The sequence below is a fragment of the Polistes dominula genome, unplaced genomic scaffold, assembly GCF_049000335.1.
Source record: "Polistes dominula isolate Pdom_NZ unplaced genomic scaffold, Pdom_raw_medaka contig_73, whole genome shotgun sequence".
Lineage (NCBI taxonomy): Eukaryota > Metazoa > Arthropoda > Insecta > Hymenoptera > Vespidae > Polistes > Polistes dominula.
The window spans coordinates 5,289,791-5,308,536 of record NW_028300951.1 but is presented as its reverse complement, the minus strand read 5'-3'; the positions used below and the strand labels follow the sequence as shown (position 1 = coordinate 5,308,536).

The 18,746-nt window shown below is 26.4% G+C and overlaps 2 long non-coding RNA genes across 5 annotated transcripts in view; one reads left to right on the top strand and one right to left on the bottom strand.

Moving 5' to 3' along the window:
• LOC149032660 (uncharacterized) overlaps nucleotides 1-5,353 on the bottom strand; it is a 42,855-nt gene extending 37,502 nt beyond the window's left edge. The window contains exon 1 of one of the 4 annotated variants that reach the window (XR_016176428.1): nucleotides 12-5,353. This is a non-coding gene — a long non-coding RNA (uncharacterized LOC149032660). The remainder of the gene's footprint in view (nucleotides 1-11) is intronic. The other 3 variants (XR_016176426.1, XR_016176429.1, XR_016176427.1) reach the window with 3 other exon arrangements.
• The window catches only part of LOC149032659 (uncharacterized), a 79,269-nt gene that overhangs the window by 636 nt on the left and 59,887 nt on the right, over nucleotides 1-18,746 (top strand). The window lies entirely within an intron of this gene.

Below are 18,746 nucleotides of genomic sequence, written 5' to 3'. Positions count from 1 at the left end.
ATAAACTATACCGTTAATTTTCCTAAAGAAAATTTCTTTCCACTCCTCCGTCCTTTTTTCTTTCTTTGTTTGTTTCTTTCTTTCTTCGTTCATGTCGGCAAAGAAAGGAGAAGAGATATTTTCGTCCTCTCCGGTGGGACTCTCTCCGGTGGCGGCTTTGTGCAGTTTTAAAATATCTTTATGCGCTAAACCTTTTCTCGGGGGGCCCCCCTGTGTTGGAAAGATATTTTCGTAGCGCGCGAAACGTTTTCAAGATGGTAGAAAGAGTGAAGGATGTATTAGGAAAAGAAAGAAAGAAAAAGAAGGATAAAGAAAAGAGAGAGAGAGAGAGAGAGAGAGAGAGAGAGAGAGAAGTTATACGAAACGATAAACGGTAGAGAAGAACAGTCAGTAATGTTGTTCTTGCTTACGAAACATTTTTTGTTTTTCATATTAATTTTCATAACGTGTATATATATATATATGTTTTTTTTAATACGTATATAGATATACATCGATCGTTCTACAAACAAAATTTGAAAAGATGAATTTAAACTATCAGAAAAGGGTCTTTTATCATTGTTCAAGTGTTTACCTCTAAAGATACTTATCCTAACTAATATAAGACGTTCTTCAAAAGACCTAAAATATATTTTCTTTGATTTAGCTGATCTTAATCACCTTTTTCTTTTTCTTATCTCGTCTTTGTGTAAATGTGTTTATCTTTTCTAATTTTACACAATTGTTTTTCTTTAAATATCAAAAGATACTATGCACATAGCGATACATTTCAATAAATGTTTTATCTATAATCTCATTGATTATTTTTTATGATGTAACATATTGGAACTACGTTTTGATACCTTTTTTCTTTTTACAAAAATAAAGCACTAGCTATAATCAATCCATACACATACACATGTATAGACCGTTTATCAGGAAATACAATGTAAAACCATTTTTGAACAAAATATTATGGAAACATCATTTATATTAATTACAAATAAAACATTGAAATTATGTTTTTTTCCAATTTGTTTCAAACTTGAATTACATCGCTTTCATAATAAACGGTACGTATCTTGAATAACATAAAATGATAATTTTTGAAACGAATTTTTTAAAAAAGTATCTTATCAAATTTGACAAAGACTACCAAATTTACAAAGTATGGATTAATTAGGCACGTACATCATTTAAGGAATTGATTAATGTAACCACGACGACGATGAACGACGGCGTGGGCAACAGGTCCGTAGACTTGGCAACATCGCCATCGGTTAAAATGTAAACAACCCAGTGCGGTACAGTCACGTTCAAAAGTTTTCCTTACCATGGGAACAGGTACAATAAACTCATGGAATTTTATTTAACTATTTTTTCCCTTTTTCAAATATAAAACCATAGAAATATTATTTGAATATTTTCTTTCTTTTTTTTCCTTATCTCTCTCTCTCTCTCTCTCTCTCTCTTGTTTTCTTTCTTTCAATCGAGTTTAATAAAATTAAAATAATTTTGAAACACTTCGAAGTAATTTATCATCTCATAATTACATATGTTCATGTTCAATCATTTACGTTTAACGTATTTATTTGTCATTGAGTTAAAAAAAATTTTTTTTTTTTATTTATGTTAGATAAAACCTTATAATACGAAAATATAATACTTATCGCATCGTCGACAAACGCATACACAAGAGTATTGTTACAATCGACAATAATCATTTCGAGAGTGTTATTATTGGTAGAGACGTAAGTATATACATAGATGTATATATATATATATATGTGTGTGTGTATGCATTTATATAGCACGACTTTAATGAATAATACGACGATCACGTGTTTCCGTGCACGGCGCTACGCGCTATAATCGTTTAGATCATTTAGGAAGATTAGATTGAGCGTCATTACGCCTTTGCTCTTTTGTTCGAACCTATATATAACGTTCATAATAATAAATAATTATAAAAAGGTTAGAGTGAGAAATTAATCGTAACTACTAATCGTTTGATCGTCGATAATAAAAGAAAAATAAACATTGTAAAAGAAAAAAGAAAAATTCACCTCCTCCTAATCAGAGAAAAATATTAAATAAATAAATCGAATTTTATGTTTAAAAATTAACATTATGAAAGGTCCAAAAACGATGTGAAAATAATATTAAATAATATAAAATATAATATAAAATAATTTAAGATAAGTGATTAGGAAAAAGTAAAGAGAAAATAGAAAAAAACCAGAAAAAAAAAGAACAAGGGTAGTAAAATAAAAATTATAATAAGAAAAGATTTTGGACAGTCCTGCACCATTGGGGCAGAGAAACCGGCATGTAGAGAAGACCGAATAAGTGAGAGAGAAAGAGAGGGAGAGAGAGAGACAGAAGATGGAAAAGAAGATGGAAGTGAAGCTGGAAGAAACGGCTGAGAAGGCAGGGCAGGGCGTTCGAACGAGGGGAACAAAAAAAAATAACACAAAAAAAGAATTTCAGAGAGAAGAGAGAGGGAGGGAGGAGTGGACGAGCAGGTCCTTAGATCCCTTGAAAAATGAATCTCCCACGTGTTCAGGGTCACAGCAGGACAGAACGAAGTATAAAGAAGAGTAAGGGGGGAAGACCCTACAGTGGGTCTTCTTAAGAAAACCTTAAGAAAGCATCCCTAACCTGAGACAAAATTTTCTACGATGGAAAAAATTTTCTTCATTTGGACTAATGTAGAAATAACTGTAAAACTAAATATTCCTTTTATTTTCGGCACCTTTTAACATTTTATTCGCATTTACGATTATTAGTATATATTTTATTTTCTTTTTTTCTTTTATTTTTTATTTTTTTCTTTTTACTTATATGACACAGTAACAAAATATGCTAGTAAGAATAATATATATATTTTTAGTATACTATATATATATAGATATAGATATATATATATATATAAATTATATATTAATATATAATATTAATAATTATTATATATAATAATATTTTATTATATATATAATATTTATTTATATCTATATTATTATTTTTATTATACGTAGGTAAATAATAAAATGAATTAAATTTTATATGCAGTTATTCCGAAAAAAAAAATTTCGAACAAATTTTGTTATTTCATATTTCGAATTTGTGCCTTATATATTATTTAAAAATCTGTAGATTTCATTCGTAAACGAAGATCACGTAATAGGAGCAATTATTGTTTACGATGTAATTAGTTAACGATTTATTACATTTTTTCTTAGATAAAGCGAATTCATTATTTACTAATTGTCTACGTCGACATGCGAGTTTTGTGATCATTTACGAAATCTATTTTGTAAACATTCTTTTAAATTATCAACAGACTATAAAATGTAAAATCATTTTTTTATTTCATCATTAAAAGTAACCTTTAGCATTAGAATTTATTTTTCTACATTTTGTTTTAACCTCAATTCTGATTTACTATATTTTTTGTTTTTTCTTTTTTTTTTTTGTAATATCTCTTCGTATTTATGTACATATATTCACAAATACGTGCACATTATATGTAAACCATTTACACAATAATTTTTAAAATATAATTGTTTATCACTGATTTGCTTTAACAACCAAATGAAGAATTACGTCAGGAACGGCCTCCAAATATAAAATAAAATAATACTTTTTTAATCGATAACAATGCAAACAAATAAACAAGCACGTATAATAAATTTAAAAGCCCTGTTCATTGTTCATTAATATTGTTTTAAAAAATGGTCTGAAGCGCATATTTAATTTGTGCAAATTGCACGAGAACGAGAATGAAAAGGAAAAAGAAAAAAAAACAAATAAATAAACGATAATAGAAAAGGCCTCGATATTTATGACAGTGTGTTAAAATTATAAACTTTGTCCTTCATAATTCTATCGCGAACTGTATCCTAAAACAAATTAACACGTATTTTTTTCTCTTTCTCTTTCTATGTCTCTTTGATATTTTGGAAATTGAGATCATTCGATTATTAAGAGAAATTGATCGTCCTCCTATCGTTTCAATTTACAAGATAACTAAAAGTGATATCTATATATATATATTTTGAACCTTGATATGGATGATTCGCTGTTGACTGACAGGAACACGGAAAATCATATGCAACCTCTAATTTTTTTTTAAAACCTGTTGTAGAAATTAAGAATATAATATGTTGCACCTTTTAACAATTAATTGTGGTCAAGTATTTTTAAAAAAACAAGGGTTAGAAATTTGAAAAAATTTTTACGTTTACCAGTATCTTTTACGTCAATACTGTAATGGCTAACGTCGGGATCTAGTATCCTTGACTTCGCTGTATCGAATCCCCGACGGGAAAAATATATAATATAATAATTAATAATAATATATAATATAAAAATATATATAATATAATTTTTTTTTCTTTTGGGAGAGAAAGAGATCAAAAGAAAAAGAAAAAAAAAAGAAATATAAAAATGGTCAAGATAAAAAAAATAAGAAGTAAGGATAAACTCGTAAGGAGATATATGAAATAATAATAATAATAATAAAAATAATAATAATTGACGATAACCGTGTCAATAAATTCTAATGAGATACAAATCGAACGACGCAAGGATCACATTCGTTCTATTTGAAAAGATCAGATTCTTATACGATGGATCAACAAGTTGAATAAAATAAAAGAACAGAAAAGATTGGTAAGAAAAGAAGATCAATTCGAATGAAATTTACGATGACGATCGTTTAAAATAAATATTATATATGTATACGTCTCTCTCTCTCTATCTCTCTTTCTCTCTCTATCGGGTTTAAATTATTCCTACTATCATCATTCTTTGCTATGTGTTTTGTTCGTGACACCACGAGGAGAATGGGCGTTTAAAAACGACAATGAACACTAACCTGGCACAAGTAGAAAAAAATAAAGGGGGTAGAGAAAAGATAAAATGGTGGAAAAGAGAAGAAGGAAGTTTTGACGATGACGATGACGATGACGATGGTTGTGTTGTGTTAATGGAATAAGAAGAGGGAAAGAAATGAAGGAAAAAAAAAACAAAATGAAAAAGAAAAAAAAAGAAAAATAATAAGAAGAAAAGAGGAGACCCATAAAACTGTAGAAAGATAAAACACGACACTTCGTATATACATTTCTACGCGTACGATGACGATCAGTATCGAAGTATACAGTCGCCTACCGTGAAATCTTCAACACGAAACCTCTCCGTTCATTCGTCCCTATCTATCCCCACTTCTTATTTCGCTACCCTCGTCCATTGGTAGTTTAATACGGCAAACCTTACACGTGAGACCAGTCTCACGTGCACCACAGTATCTTTATTTCTTTCTTTCTTATTCTTTCATTCTTCTCTCTCTATCTCTCTCTCTTTCTTTCTGACTCGATTCTTTTATAACTTGTTGGGCTTTTTTTTTTATTTTTTTATTTTATTTTTTTTTTTTTTGAGAGAATGATATTCCTACCCTACCGATAGTTTGAAAAATAACTTACGTATATACTTATGTAGATATATATCTGGCAGATCTTACACGTACCGCGTATACAATATTTTTCGAAAATCTTATTAAACGTTTTTTCAATGATTTGTCATTTTCTATAACGACGACTGATTGGTTTTGGTTCTATGCTTGACGATCAATTTTATTTATTTTTCATAGATTAGTTATATTTTTTTTTTTTTGTTCTGTGAATAAAAATCAGTAAAATAACCATGTTTGTGGAAACAAATTTGTTTTTCGTTGAACGCTTAATTTTATTCAAAAAACAAAAAAGCCATCCACCCTTGTATACGTAGGGTATTTTCTTTTTAAACGTTGTAAAATATTTTTCATAAAGTTTTGTTTTTCTTTTTTCTATTTGTACGACGATGACTATAACTGATCGATAATTTAATTGTCAATTAGTTTTCTTTTTTTTTTTTATAATCTTCACTACATCTATAATGTTTTTATTTGCAATGAAAATGATTCATATGTTCTTGTTTGCTTTTTGTTTTTTTTTTTTTTTAATACGTAAACGAGTATAAATATACATCATGCGCGCGTATACGAATTTTGATTTAACCAATCACTATCTTTTTTTTTTTTTTTTTTTACAAAACAGATAATTACATCCATGTCTATTATCTCGATCGGTGTAATCTTGGTTACAAGGAAATCTTGGTTAGAAGGAAAAAACGTACGAGAACACCAATAGTAAAATATATTATTCTATCGTTTACTATAGGCGCGCGCGTTTCGAATGATTAATTAGCAACCGAGACAAGTCTCTCGTTTCTTGGAAAAATTCAACGTTTAAAACATACTTATTTACTTATCCTATATACATATACATCTACGTATTTTCTTATCATTGTATAGTCGTACGTTATATATTGACGGTTAAATAAATAAATACATTTAAATATATGAATATCGTTTTCTTTTTTTTTCTTTTTTTTTCTTTTTTTTCTTTTTTTTTCTTTTTTGTAAATATAAACTTATACGACTAGCTACTTGAGCTGACTGTGGTGGTAGGTATCGTTGAATATATTATACTCGTCTTGGATTCCATCAACAACTAATATTGCAATTTTAAAAATTGTTAAATGTGTTATATAATAAGATATTGTACGATTAAAATAATATATTTGGTTGTTCGGAAAGTAATTTCGATTTTTTTTTATGAAAATGAAAACAATTTTCGCTTCGTGGTTAAACCTAGGCCTTTCAAATGGGCATAAACAGTTGAATTTGATAAATTTAATTTCTCACCGATCTCACGTTACGTTATTTGCTGGCTTACATCAACTAATGCATTTATTGTGTCAGAAAAAAAAGGAAATTACTTTCCGAACAACCCAATATAATTAAACGAGAAAAAAAAGCTCAAAAAAATAATTTTGAAAAAGATAGAAACGTACAATTTTTAAGAAGATGGGTAGAAAAATTGTAAGCCTTGTAGAAAAAAAAATAAAAAAAGGAATTTATTTCTACGTTGTAATAAAAACTTGTTGATCCTATTCAATTATACTTAACGATCTTCTTCTAACCAGTTAAATGTGTCGAATAAAAAGATGTTGAGATAAAAAAATGGAAAAGAATAGAACAAAATAAAAAAAGAGGACAGGAAAGGAAATGAAATGAAATGAAATGAAAAGAAAAAAGGAAAAAAATATTGCAAGCAAGTGTACGCATAGAAAAAGAGAGAGAGAGAATGTGTTTCTTCTACCATCATTCTGTTATTCTAAAGAAATTGATATAACTAACTCACACATTTATAAACACGTGCACGCACGCACACACACACACACACACACACACGCATTTACGTATGCACTTGAACACCTACAAAAGAGATCGTGTTCCTCATCTAGTATCTTTGTCGATAGAATCGAGCCAGTTTCTCTCGCTGACTCAACAGAGAGAGAGAGAGAGAGAGAGAGAGAGAGAGAGAGAGAAAGAGAAAGAGAAAGAGATAGAAATAAATAGACAGAATAAGAAAGACGAAAAAAAAAATTGTATTATTTAAATGAAAGAGAAAAAAATGTAAAAAATAAATAAATACATATATACACACGTATATATGTGCAGATAAATAAAAATGGAGAAATAAAAAAACTATTATTATCTATCTTATTAAAATATTATTTTGTTCGAATTATCGTAAATCAATTATAAATTTTGAATAACAAGATGTTGTGTTAATAAAAGTAGGAAGACGTAAAGAGAAAAGAAAAGGAAAAAAAAATACACATAGAAAGAGAGAGAAAGAAAGAAAGAGTGGTTTGTTAGAAAAGGAAGAATAAACGCAGACTCATTGAGGATGATTTTCTTTACTCGAGTAAGAGTAGTAAAAGAAAGAGAGAGAAAGAAATAGAGAGTGAGAGAGAGAAAGGGAGAGGTAGGGTGGGATCGGGTGATGTGGTGGTAGGCGGTAAAGGGGGAGGAAATGACTGATCGTATAAGCGGAGAGAAGTTGAGGGAGAAAAAGAGAACGAACGAGGAGTCAGTTGAAAGAGAGTGAGGACTAAAGAGATAAAGATGGCAGATAAAAGAGAGAGAGAGAGAGAGAGAGAACCTCTTCCCCCTGTGAACCATCTCTGAGAGATCTTTTATCCCTTCAAGGTCAGACCCCTTCGATATGGCTACGTCTGGATCACGATTCTAGCAACTGTGAGGGAGCAAACGGGGAGGTAGAAAAGATGGGGTGGTGGAAAGGGCGGGGGGAATCTTGAGGGGGAGGGGGAGAAGAAGAAAGAGAATAAAAAACGTGAGTTAGGAGTCGAGACTCGAGAGAAGCGTAAACATAGCAAACCCTCTTCCAACGATATCTTCGATAACCCAACAAACACCCTCCCTTCTTTCCCAGACTCAACCGCTTCTACTTTTCTAAGAAAGGAAAACGTAATCTTTTGTTTTTCTTTTGTTTATTGTTATTATTATACCCCTTTACTCGCTTGGTCGTTTTTATTTTTTTCTTTAATATTACTTTTATTACTCTAATATTACTTATTAATTCAACGAGAATTACGTGTAAACGATAAAACTACGATGTGTGACGAACAATGGCTGCTCTGTAAACGAGTACATTTTTACGAAGTATTTCATGATTAAATTATAATTTTTTTCAAAGAAATAATACACATATACTATACTTAAACAATTTACTTTAAAAATTAATATTTAGATTAATTATTAATAATAATTAATAATTAAAATTAGGTATGATATATATTTTAAAGGATGTTATCCGCAAAAGCCGCTATAGTGGCACATAATGCAAAAAAAGGTTAAATTATAACTCATAACTTTGTTCGTTCGTTCATATTTGAGTGAAAGTGTATTACGTCGGATTGTAAGTATTTTGTTTTATTTTTTTTTAACTTGTATTATGTTAAACGCGATTGTTTATAATATTGGGTTGGCAAGAAAGAAATTTCGGTTTTATATATTAATATATGTATATAATTTTATAAGATATATATACATATATATATATTTACTTACTACCGAAATTACTTTCTTGCCGACCGAATATATTAAAGTAATTGTGCATATTTTCTATACAGTCTATGGTTATTATATTATATATTGTAAATTATTATTATTATTATTATTATTATTATTATTATTATTATTATTATTATTATTATTATATGTATATTAGTCAATAATATAAAATAATAAATATATAATATATGCGAGGGAAGAATTGAATTGAAAAAGTTTCCTACCTAATTTTTCTTTTTTTAAAAGTCAAGTTTATAATAAAATGTGAAAAAATAAAAGAGAGTGACTCTTTGGTTTTGCAAGAATTTAAAAAATGGTTTCTACGGTAGGTTTTTATGATAATCTAGATGAATGATTATTTCTTAAATGGATTATAATCAAAAAGCTTGGTAGTTATGATTATTTAACCCACTTTTTCCGAAGGTCAAGCCAAAATTAGAAACTCTCTTTCACATGAGAAGATGTGGTACATATATACACATTAAAATGAATTTGTAAATGTTTCTCGTTTATGTATATAATATATGTATATATGTATATACGAGAGAAAAAGAAAAAGAAAGAGAGAGAGAAGAAGAGAGCAAAAAGAGAGATTCGTTTCCGACTTTCGTCGTCGCGATCACGAGCGAGAATTCGATGCTGGAGAAAGTGCTCGTTGATCTTTTCGAACAGCGAGGCTGCCGATGGTACAAGAGAAAGAGAATGAGAAAGAGAGAGAGAGGGAAAGAGAAACGAATCCGTTTCACGTTTCGTAAGAGAGAAGAGAGAAGATAGAAGTCAAGTTTTCTGTCTTGTTGAGAGAAACGACACTCTCGAAAAATATTTCTCGAGTTTCACGTACGAGGAAAATGAATAAATAAAAAGAAAGAAAAAAGGAAGAGTAAGGGAGGAAAATATACAACAATAATACGTTAAAATACGAACAATCGGTAAGGGTTTGTTCTTTTTATTTATTTAGGTAGACTATTATTTTTTTTAAATATTTTTTTTTTCAAGTATTTCTTTTTCCTTTGTCTCGGTAATATTTGAAATAAATGATAGAATATTTTTTAATCAAATATCGACAGGGTTTTAGATGTTAGTATTAATTATCATAGATAGTATTATTGGGATTGATATCTAAAATTTGTACGAATATATGTAGCTATTTGTACGAATTATATTTTAGTGTAAAAATATCGGTATACTGCAGTGAAATATAAAAAATAAGAAGAAAGTGAAAATATTGTCAATCATTTAAATGTCAGACTCAAGTATATACACATATATAGTATAATATATAGTAATATTATTATCATATATAATTATTAGTAAAATATATTTATTTATATATAAATTATTAGTATATATATATATATATATATATATATATTTATAATATTAATTTAATTTAATTGAACTAATTATAATATATTAATATTATATTAGTATATATATAGATAGTAACAGTAGTATAATATAATATACTATGTAATATATACTTATAATATATATATAATAAAATATCGTATCAATAAATAAAACTCTGTTTCAATTATAATCCAACTTGTAATGCAACTATGTGTGTGATACGAATCCTACTCTTATTATTAATTAATATTTTCATAAATAATGAGAAAAATAATATATTCGTAATATTTGTTACATTATCATTTATAATATTTTACGTAATATACATGTACTGTATCGAAAATAAAAATATCAAATGTATAATATTAATATCGAAAAAAAAAAAATTAAAGTTAAAACAAAAACAAAAAATAGAAAGATAAATGGTTCAACGAGAAGAAAATAATAGACAGTGACTAATCGTAAAGGAAGATAAAATTAGGTGCACTTTCGAATTTAACATTGAGAAAATATCATTGATTTCTAATATTTATTTCAACACTGTCATAATCAATTTTTGGAGAAAAATATAAAACGCAGGAAATACGATTGGGGGCTGTGTATCTCATTCGAATGATTATTGTGTTTATTCTCGTTGTGTTTTTATCAAATGGAAGAGTCATTCTCTCTCTCTTTCTCTTGGTTTGTCTTATCAAAAAAAAAAAAAACTTTCCCTTTTCTTTCTTTTTATCTAATCCCACGCACACTGCTATCTCTTTTTTCTCTTTTTCTGTTTATCTCTTTTCTCTTCCTTTCTTTTTTTTTTTTTTTTTTAACTTATACTTTACACTCGCGTATCTTACATACATACGTGTATCTTAGATACATATGTGTGCTCTACGTAAACATTTACGTATATACGTTCATCATACGTATATTTGCGTTCTCTTGATAAGCGTAACTTCAAAAATTTATTCCCGAGTCATCGGAGGAACGTAAGAGAGAGAGAGAAAGATTGATTCTCTCTCGTGAATGAGAAGACGAAATAATCATTTACTATATATCCTTATTCAACGAGAATCATGCCTAGTATAATATTAAGATCTAATGTCAGGTTTGTATGCCTCTCACTTTCTATAGAAAATTTGCCACATACTAAGATGCTTCTTTGTTTTATTATTTTCAATTTATTTTGATTAGAGATTATTTTCTTTTTATTTTTTATACGTAATTTTTCTCTTTTTTTATTTTTCATGTTTTATTCAATACAACTGTCAAGTATAAATACATAAAACTTTGGAAAAAGTTATCATTATCAACGATATGAAATAAAAAAATATTTATAAATACAAAATTAATATAACAATACAAATTTTGCGCGTATCAATTTGTTCAATATTATATAATACCTAAATAATAATAATATATAAAATATAATACTATTTTTTATACCTATTATACTATTTTTTTATACCTAATAATAATAATAATAATAATGATAATATCTAAAATATAATACTATTTTTTGTTCTTTATAGTATTTAAATATATCTTTCTCGTAAAAATAATATTATAAATATACAAAAATTTACTTTTGATAATATTTCCAAATTACAGAGAAATTCGATTGGAGTATTTTACATTAATTTCGATATTACATGCTTAATACAATGCATCAACATAAAAAAAAAGGTCGATTAATAAAAATTTTATGATCTGTTGATATCCGTTTCTTTTTTTAAGAAAGCAGCAACAAGTGTTTGCTATTCGTGAAAATTTTAACGTGCCTAGTATAACATTACATAAGGAAAATCTCTGAAAGGGGACTTAACAAAGAAAGAAAAAGGTAAAAAAGAAACGTTTCCCTAACAAAAAAAAAAATACCTAAAAGGGAATTGGGGGAAAGAAAAATGGGGGAAGATTCGAACTAGGTCAAAGGTCTTGGTAGGTGCACATGCACTTCACGGACAGAATTCTACAGGTTGTTAGAAACTTTTCATGGTCCTATATATAATATCCACCTTCCCTTATTCCTTTTCATTCTGTCACATACCATTTTCCTTACCACAATCATCATTCATTCTTCTATGACAGGGGTTCTCAAATATTATCCATAAATCCTAAAAATTCGATTCTCAATAATCGTTTCATCCATAGATTCTCGAAATATCATAGAAATATTATTTATATTTTTACGAAAAAAAAAGAAAAATAAATTATATAAAAATACAACATTTCATATTATAAATAAAAAATAATAAAAAAAATAATATTCTAAATTCTAAAGGAGTGTGTAACAACGTGTATAGTAAAAAGTAATTAATATTATAAATAAAAGAACAATTATTTTGTTCGATTAATATAAATGTTGACTCCTTAGTCTAACTTTTTAATCGATTTCAACATATTTTTCCTATGAATCTTTTGTATTTTGAAAAATTTATAATTTAAATAACAAAACTGAGAAAAATCGTTGAGAATCCTCGATGCAATAACGTTTTCATATATATCATATAACGTAAGTTTTGAACAACGTTCATTCTACGACCAGAGATAAATAAATATCTTGAGATAGGGGTTAGAAGTATACAACAGGTGTCTTATAATAGAAGGAACGATTTTCAATTGAAAGGAAAAACGTGTAGATATATAAATACCAGTATATTTGTGCTTGTATATGTACGTAAAAGGTATATGTGTGCGTGTTATGTGTAAAGAAGAAAAGAGAAGACCTATGATGTTAGTAAGATGAAATAGGACTTAAGGGATATTGAAGGAAAGAGTCCCTTCTCCCTTTCTTTTTTCTTCATTTTTCTTGCAACAACTTTCGTGAAGCTTCTAAAGGGTCCGATGAGCAGGCAAAGAGAGTGTGAGAGAACGAGACAGAAATAAAAGTTTGGAAGGAAAATACAGATGCGTTTCTTATTACTAGAATTTTTCTTCCATTTTTTTTTCTAAGAAATTTTGTTGTCTCGTTCTTTTTCTTTATCAGATACTGAACCCGGATTTTCCATTCCTTTTACGACCCTTTTATTGCTCTTCCTCTCTCTCTCTTTCTTTGTTTCTTTCTTTCTTTTTTTCTTTCTTCCTTGTCACTCTTCTTTTTTATTCCCGTCTTTTTTCTTCAAATCCTGTTCTATCCTCTTGTATACAAGTCAAAGGATTAATATTGTACGTTGAACCGTCCACAACTCTCATGGTTATACTAATTACTTTCTCATGGCGCCGATAATGATCATTTTTGCTAATCCATTTAAATTTTTTACTTTACGTTCGTGAAACTTTCGTAAATTTTCTTTAAACTTTCGTATTAATTATTCCACAAGTTTTATTTTAATAAGAATAATTGTATGTTCTTGGTTCCTTTTCCAAAAGAAATATTTTTTTTTATCAACACAAAATTTTTTCTCAATTAACAGAACGAGATTTAAAAAAAAAAAAAAGAAAAAAATGAATAATTAAATAAACGAGTTTCCTATTGTTCGGGTTTGTTTTATTTTTATATTAATTATTTTCGAATGAAACGCAAATGAATTTCTTCAAATCAATATTGCTTGGAAAATAAATTGTTTTAATATTTTAATAGTGTTAAATTTAAAATAAAATAATATATATAATATAATATAATAATTTAATTAAATTTTTATTAATTAATTAATATATATATAAAAAGTAATATTTTCATATTATTTTTAAATTTATTTTAATCAATTATTAAAATAAAAACTACATATCTTTTATCTCAGAATTTATGACAGTACATTACAGTCAAGTATATTAAAACAAAATCTAATTTCAATTTTATAATTAATGTTTATATTTATAAATTTATTTAGAATTAATTGAAGTAATATAACCACATTTACTTTCATGTATAATTATTTCATAGTTTAGCTGGTTATTTATAACGAATTAACGAATTTCAATAACAACTATATATTATAACATTAACATATATATATATGTGTGTGTATATGTTCATGTGTATATATATGTTCATGTATAAATACAGAATAGGTCTCTCAAAATTCGAGGTCGCGCATTATGCACGTTTTATTAAGCTCAACGCCATGCATATCGAAGCTTTATTTTCGGATTTCTCAAAGCTTCTCTGAATACAGTCGAATATACATTTGTATACACTAAAACAATTTCACGGATACACTCATGCTTCGTCGTTTAACGAGGATTCATAGAAATGCGAAAACTTTACACCGGAACTTGCGGTTCGTGGACGTTGAATGATCTTTCTCTTATTTCCTTTCTTTGTTTCAATTTTTTTTTCTTTTTTTCATCTAATCAATAAATATGTATATATGTTATCTTATATTCAAGGAAGTTGTGGTTTGTTCCAAAATTCTTATCCCCAACAAAATTTCATTTAATTATACAACATAACCAACACTAGATATACGGATGTTTTGTTCAATATTTTTTAATGACTTACAAATATTGTTTAAATGAAGGATTGAATAGAGTGTAGTAATTAATATTTACATATATTTTATTACGTAACTAAAAAAACAACATATATTTTTAAAAATATAATATTTAAGTTTTATATATATTTGTATCAAAAAAATTTGAAATGAGTCAAATTGGCTCAGTTCGTAAATCTAGTGTTAAGAAATAGTTTTCTATTTTTTTTTTTATTTAGTAATTCATGTGTTAATCATTTAAATATTAAAAATCTTACGATTTTCACATTTTATGGATTTCATTGGATTGCAATTAATTTTGTTATTTTCAATGTTGAAAAATAATATTGAAATCGAAATTTTTAAATATTTCTATAAAAAAAAAAAAAGAAAAAACACACAAAATAAAAATAAATCATATCGCTATCGAATTGTTAAGAAATAAAATAATGAAAAGAGCTTTTGCGTCGTAAAACGTTCAAACAGAAGAGATTTGCTATGTCGAATTTATCCTTTTTACCTACTTACCTGCTTTAATCGGGAATAAATCTTTGAAATATTCTTAGAATATTAACTGGCAAAAATAACTTTTACTTCATCTATCTCGACTAATCCTCTTTCGGAATGGAAAAAAAGATTTCTCTTATAGTTGAATATATTTCATTCTTAGCTTTGCCTTTCCTCTCCTTTCCTTTCTTGGAAAAATTTTTCTACCTAATGGTAAAACGAATCCTGTCTTTTGATGCTTTTCTTAACATTTTCTTTCAATATTATTCGAATTTTAGAATAGACCGTTTAAAAGTTCCTATCGTTTCGGAACATCTAACAGAAATAAAACCTTATTTCCCTTTTTCTTTTGCACAACACCATCGGGTTCTTTCATAGAAAAAAAAATATATTTTATAAGAAGAATGTTATACGTTTCTTATTTAAATTTTTCTTGGAAATATCAATTGCCATGACAAATGAATTCCTTTCATTTTTAATTTTTTTTTTTTTTAACCCTTTCTCTTAACCTTTGTTCATTTTGTTTCTACAAGAAATATATTTAAACGTTTATAATTAAGAAAAAATATAAATATAATATATAATATAATATAATATAAAATTAAATATAAATCATATATAACATAGAAAATATATAATATATATTTTATTATATTAATTTTATTATATTTATTTATTATATTTATTTATATTAATATATAAAATATAAAATATATATTTTCTATATTACATTGTATATTATATTATTATAAATAATAATATAAATATAAATCATTTATATTTAATTATTTACAATTAAGAAAAATCAGTTACAGAGATATAACCTTCCTTTCTCACGACTTCAACGTATTCTAGGGGACCGTTAAGGGACCTGCAAAGTCTGTAATATGGGGGTGCGTAGAACCCTCTTTTCACATGTGGCTTCTATAAAAAAAAATACAAAAAGAAATAGAATTAAAAAAAAAAAAGGATGCGTAAAAGGAACCGTTATAGATATCATCTTCTAATTCTCGTCTCACGTAGTACAATTAATAAATTCAATTATTATTATTATTACTAACAGTTTGGCGATAAAATTATCTTTGATTCTCTTATTTTTTTGTTTTATTATTTCTTTCTTTCTTATTCTATGATTAAACAAGATATTATTTCTCTACTTTCACTTTTATCTTTACATCAATTTCTATTTCTGTCTTTTTCTTTTTTTTTTTTTTGTAGTGAAAGTTCTACAACGCGAAGATATTTTTAATTATTATTTATCTATATATACACATTTGACATCATTTTTTTGGATAAATTCATACGCATGATTATCTTAACAAAATCAATCACGTTTTATTAGCTGACTGATTGTTTTTTTTTTATTTATTTTTTTATTTCCAATTTATTCGATTATAGTATACAGATTAGTAATATATATATATCTATGAATATTTTTATTTTTTTTTTTATTTAAATAACGTACAAAAAGGTCACGGAGCAAATAGATGTAAAATGATTGAAAAATGGTGGAACGATGATGAGCAGCGAAGTGAATCGGTAAAGATAACTCGTAACTCTTCCATCTGTCTTATATAACGGATAATTTAACAGCAATAAGTATTAATTATCATTCTAGGATTTCCTTGAGATTTTCTCGGCGATATTCTAACAAACACTTTTCCGTACATTTTTCATGTCATTTTTATCATCGTCACGTTCAAATCTTAACGATTCAAACTAATCTGCGTAACCTTGAAAACCCTGGGATCATTAATTTTTATATATATATAGAAAATATATTAGAAGTTTTTATAATATTATTTTTTTTTAACCTGAACATAAGAAAGGATTTACCATAAAGCAGGATGACAAGAGAATTTTAAGGTCTGTCGAATATGGTCGTACCACCCATCTAGAAAACGATGTATGTATTATAGTCCCAATTTTCACAGTGGTTGAAAGACCTTTATGCTTTTCAAAAAAAAAAAAAAAGAAAAAAAAATTATGCGCCACTTTTTCTGCGATTATTATTAATATTAAAAATAGTTTATTTAACAATACAGGTAAATATCCAAATTTTTGTATTAATAGTAAAAAAAAAATATATAAAATATATATAATATATAATATATAATATATAATAATAAATATAAAATAGTATAATATAATATATATATATATAAATAAAATAATAAAAAAAAGTAATAATAAGAAAAAGAGAAATACGAAAATATGAGTAATTTCTTCGTATAACAATTCGATGTTATTTTAATTATGACGTCATGCTCAATCAAAGAAAAAATATAATACATAAATACATTTATATTTATAATATACGATATACACATTCAAATCGTTATCTTTATAATTTTTTTTTCTTTTTTTTTCTTGTTACCACTTACCGAGATAATATCTATTGCAAATAAATAACGATTATTTTATTTCTTTCCTATTTTTCTATTTTTTTTTGTTTTTGTTTTTGTTCTTTTCATTCAACAAATTTTCTTTTACATACGATCGTGTTTCTTATTTCGATATACGTATCGATACCTTGTTCTTGATCGACTAGTGTTAAATATATTTCGTATTCGGTCATACATATGTAAGAAAACGTTTAACCCATATTCCTTTGCACCACGGTTTTGTATAAACTCGCGAAATTGTTCTTGCTACTTCAAATTCGTCGACAAAACCGTATTTGACTTTTTAAGAAGCGAAAGTTGCCTTCCCCCTTTTCCCCTCCCTTTCCCCGTCTTCTCAATTATTCCCTCAACCCTCTGCATTTCGATCGAAAAGAAAGAAAAACACTTTACATGCTCATAAAAATCTTATGAAAAATAATATTATCAATAAATATTAAACGTTTCATTTTAATTTTGTATTTAATTTTATTTAAAACAAATTGAGAGTTTGATATTAAAATCTTTTGTGAGGTGGATGGGAGAAATCCAGAGGAAGTTTCATTGTAAATTAAATATATTGTTACTTGCAATTTAATATTTAATATTTAATTCTTAAATTCTCTTTTTATTATATTTTTTTTATTTTTTTTTTTTTCATAAAGAAAATTAATCGATATTTTGTAAATGGTTACCGTTTGATCATAATCATGGGTCTTACGCGTATTTTATATTATTTATATTATAATATATTTTATTAATTATTTTTTGGAAATTAAACGAAATGTACGATAGAAGAAAATAATGTTTTAATTTATCATGATTAATGTAATATTTAATATAAATTTTTATAATGTTTATAAATATAAATAATCTTTGTCACACACGTGTTTTTCAAAACACTTTATTTATTTGCTTCACATAAGAAAAAGTAATTGTTATTGTTTTTAAAATACCTTTTTTTTTCATTTTTGTCAAAAAAATTTCAATCGTAAAAGTTTATAAAAAAAAAAATTAAAAATAAATGAATTTAAATAAATTCAAAATTTATTAAATATACTTATGTATATTATTATAAAAAAAGTATATAATATTAAAAGATCGAATTAGAAAAAAAGAAGAAAGAAAAAAGAGGAATGAGTAAAAGGG